This window comes from Porites lutea, chromosome 1 (assembly GCF_958299795.1).
Source record: "Porites lutea chromosome 1, jaPorLute2.1, whole genome shotgun sequence".
Lineage (NCBI taxonomy): Eukaryota > Metazoa > Cnidaria > Anthozoa > Scleractinia > Poritidae > Porites > Porites lutea.
The window spans coordinates 6,944,170-6,948,765 of NC_133201.1; positions in this window are offsets into that span (position 1 = coordinate 6,944,170).

A 4,596-nucleotide genomic window follows, 5' to 3' on the forward strand; every position below is an offset into this window, starting at 1 on the left:
ATTCTCGTTGCCGTCGCCGTCCGGTGGTTAATGCTCTCAACTCCAGCAAGAACGATTTAAATAGAGTGATTCGAAACCTTGCCAGACACTCTTTCAGGGGCACCCAACGAGAATATAGTTCAAAACCACTTAAACATAGCATTGTTGAACGTGTTTTAGCATTTAAACGGTAGATATTGGCATATTTTTATCCCCTAAAACTTTTTCATCTGTTCGGATTTCCTAGCTGAAAGTCTAGTGATCCGAAAATTATAGGGATAAAAACTTACCTTTTCGAAAATTTCAGCCAGAAAAAGGGCTCCCGAAAATTCTACGTGACGTTTTTAGGGTAAAAATCCGTTAAAAATGGGCCGAGATTATAACACTTTTCAGATGTTCGAAAATCTTAGGAGAAGCGGGCAAGCAGGAAATTTTACAACAAATGTTCCGAAAATTCTAGATCTCAAATCGTCTTCCGAAAAGATATTTTCCGAAAATTGACGTTGGGTGCCCCTGACTCTTTCTATTTCTTTGACCGGAATAAGACTCGGCCCCAAACACGCAAGAAGAGTAAATGATTCAACGGCTAGCTTATCATTAGCAAAACGATGGACGATTACAGAAATTCGCCGACCATCAAATTCTGTGCTGACTTATTCCCTGCTCACAGATGTCCTTCCGCTATAAAGTTTAAAATAAGACTAGAATGCGCCGAGCGTGAATTAATCAAACGTCCTTTTAATTTCTAAGACTTAATTAATTTCCGGCAAATGAAATGAACTAAATGTAAAAAGTGAAATAGAAATAGCGAAAAATTAAACTTCTAATTAAATCTTTTCTTATGGTTTAGAATAAACTATTCTCGAAACTGAGAATGTTTTCATCAAAGCTGTGTAAATCGAACCGAAACTGTGCATGGAAACTTGCGTTTATTTCTTGTATTTATCTCACCTATTGTATGGAATGTGTGTGAATATCTCCATTATGAATGGGTATATTTCAAAGAGCTACACAACGAGCAAGAATACTATTGACCGACAATATACAGAGCGGGGGAAGCTGTAGTGTCAAAGAAAGACTATGAATACAAATGAAAGCAACGGCTCAAAGGTCGCAATTTCTTGATTTACTTGAATGAGCTGAACCAAAGCGAACAACATGTACAAGTTTCCTTTTCGAAATAAAATAGCTGTGACCAAGGTGTGTACAACTGCTAAAATAAATATTCTTCGGAATTTATTTGAGTATTAGTTTCTTTAGACGTAACTTTAGTTCAGTTCTATCGCTGATTTCTATGCGAAAGAGACGTCAACAACACCCATAACTGATCGAAAAGCGCTTTTACGTACCAAGGTTTTTAAAAAAGTCTAATGTTTAATTTTATGATTTACCTTCTCCAAAGACTCACTCTTTGATTGATCCATGATTTCTTGAAAGGGCGAAACTAGATAAAACCGGCGAGTTGACGCATGATTTCTTTTTTTTTTTTTTGCCAGAAGATTTTTGCTTAGCAAGCAATCTCGACCCAGAGCTCTTCTGCGCATGCATATCTATACAAACGGGCGTGCTGGTGGGATAGCCTTTTATGTCAAGGAAACTCTGTCCGTCATTGGGAGAGCTGATTAGGAAAAGGACTCTGTTGGCGAACATATGTGGCCGGAGTTACTTTACCCAAGGCAAAAGGAATTTTATTTGGTACTTTTTTTTATAGACCTACTGAATCGGCTTTTCAAGAGGTTCTTGAGCTTGCAAATGCTGAGAATAAGCACTGAATAAGGAAACATTGATCACAGGAGACTTTAATTTCGATTTTCTGGATGCATCCTCTTGCAATTCAACAAAAGACATGAAAAGAATTCTCTCCAGTTTCAATTTGAAACAACTGATTGATAAAGCGACACGAATCACTAAGGAAAGCTCTACCCTATTCGATTTGTTTGCTACTAATAGTCCTAAAAATGGTACCCTTGCTAAAGTTATTCCATCCACATTAAGTGATCATGATATGCTTGTTGTGGTCAGGAAAATTAATGCTGGTAAACTTCCTCCACGCTCCATTGAATGCAGAAATTTTTCAAATTTTGACCAAATGACATTCATTGAGGATTTGGAGAAATGTTCCTGGCATGATGTGTACAGTGAAAGGGATGTAAACTCCGCTTGGTTGAAATGGAAGGAGTTATTTCTATCAGTCTGTAATAAACATGCTCCTATTCGCCATAAAATGTTGAGGGGAATTATATGTCCATGGTTAACATCTGCAACAAAAAAGCTTATGAATGAACGTGATTCTTTTCTAAGGAAAGCGAGGAAAACTGGATCTGAGGTTGACTGGAGTACATATCGGCGATTACGAAATCAAGTTTCCAACAGGATCAAAATCAAGACGCGTCGGTATCAGAAAAACGAAATTCGCGATAATTTGGCCAACCCAAAATCGTTTAGGAGACTGCTATTAAGTTCATTTTCCCAAACAAAGCGAGAAAATCTTCGACCGTTCAATCTATAATAACGGACGAGGTTGAAGCCATCACTAGTAAATCAACTATTGTCGAGAAATTTAACAACTTTTTCACGAACACTGTGTCCAAGCTCCTGGAATCCGTTCAATCAACTACCATTCTTGGTCTCTCTGATAAAAAGTTTACTATTGAAAGTTTTGTGCTTTAACCAGTTTCCCCAAACTTTATTTTTAAGCAACTGAAGGCCTTAAAAGCTAAAAAGGCCACTGGTTTGGACGGGATTTCGGCTCGGTTTTTGAAAGACGGCGCTTCGGTTATCGCTCCCACTTTGACATTTCTTGTAAACTTATCGCTCAGTACTGAATTGTTGCATGCGATTGGAAGGTGGCCCGTGTCGTTCCTTTGTATAAGTCTGGTGGACATGAAATTATGGATAACTACAGACCAATCTCCGTATTGCCGGTTATGTAGAAAATTATGGAGAAAGCTGTCAACGTTCAATTACAACGGTACCTACAGAGGTTTGACCTTCTGAGTCCATTTAAGGCAGGGTTTAGGCAACACCATTCAACGGAGAGTGCTGTGATCTATTTCACCGATGAGATAAGAAGAAGTGCAGGGTCAGGAAAGTTAACAGGCGCTTTGTTTATCGATCTAAGGAAGGCCTTTAATTCTGTGCCGCACAAGGAACTCTTATCAAAATTGAAAAGATTTGGCTTTGGAGAAAATTCGATTAATTGGTTTACAGGCTATCTATCCGACAGATTTCAAGCTGTCTCCCTGGATAACGAGTCGTCGAGTCCCTTAGCTGTCCTAAGTGGAGTGCCTCAAGGGAGTATCCTTGGTCCGGTTTTATTTACGTTGTATATTAATGATCTACCTTCCTGTGTTAATGTCTGTAAAGTTATGATGTATGCTGATGACACAGTTGTCATTTTCGCAGCTCCACTAATATCGGAAATTGAGTTACAGTTAAATTTGGAACTGATTAATCTGTCTGAGTGGCTGTCTACAATTAAAATGATTCTGAATTTAAAATGACCGAGAGCATGGCTTTTGGCACCCACCAGAGACTATGTCGCCAAGACATCGATGGGGCTCATATAACGTTGGAAGGAGATTCTGTGAAACACTGTGATGCCTTCAAGTACCTCAGCGTAGTTTTTTCCCTTTAATTTGAATATTGACTACGTGAAGAAGAAAGTTTCTAAAACACTGGGAATGTTCTCAAGAATTAGATCATCATTAACAACTGAAGCATCGAGCCGATTGTATAAATCGATGATACTATCTAATTTGGAATACTGTTGTGCTGTTTTTCATGGCTGTGGTAAAGGAAATGAAGAAGAATTGGAACACCTGCAGAGACGTGCTGCTAGGATAGTGCTAAAGAAGGTGCATTTGTCCACTCAAGATATGGTTTCCGGTCTTGGTTGGGACCCTCTTAAGACGAGAAAAGAAAAACATATCGTCAAACTTGTCAAGAATTGTCTTGATGGACAAGCTCCAAGTTATTTCTCAGATTATTTTCGACGGCGAACTTATGATATTCATGACTATGACACTAGGTCTAAGGATAGGTTATCTATTGATAAAGTCAATCTCGAGTTGACTAAGAGAGCCTTTTTTTATAAGGGGGCTACCCTCCCGGGCTACCCTTTTTAATGATTGTATGAAGTTTTGTTCATATGGAGGCTACCTTTTTTTATTGATTATAATTATGTAATGTAAGTGCCACGTTTTTGCAACTTACACTCATAGACCGGGCCTGGTTGAGGAACATTTAGGAAGAGACTTCTATTCGAATGTCTACAGTCACATTAAGCAATGCTAAGGGAGAAATTATGATGAGATACAGTCATTACACCTTGACTGATAATTCACTAATGATTGACAGACACTGCAATTCGCATTTTTAGCCGTCGTGCAGATGATAAAAGGTCTCAGACACTATTTATCTGGTGCGTTAAACCGGAAGGGAAAATGGCATTTCCCGTCTAGTCTTAGAGCGACGAGTAAGATGATAAAAGGGAGAGCACAGATTGTTGATGTTATTAGTTAAATAAGCAATTTAAAATCATACTGATTATTCTCAGCTTGCAACTGGCCGACTTCAAGTTATAGAACCGTCTGCATCCGGATGACATTCTTTTTT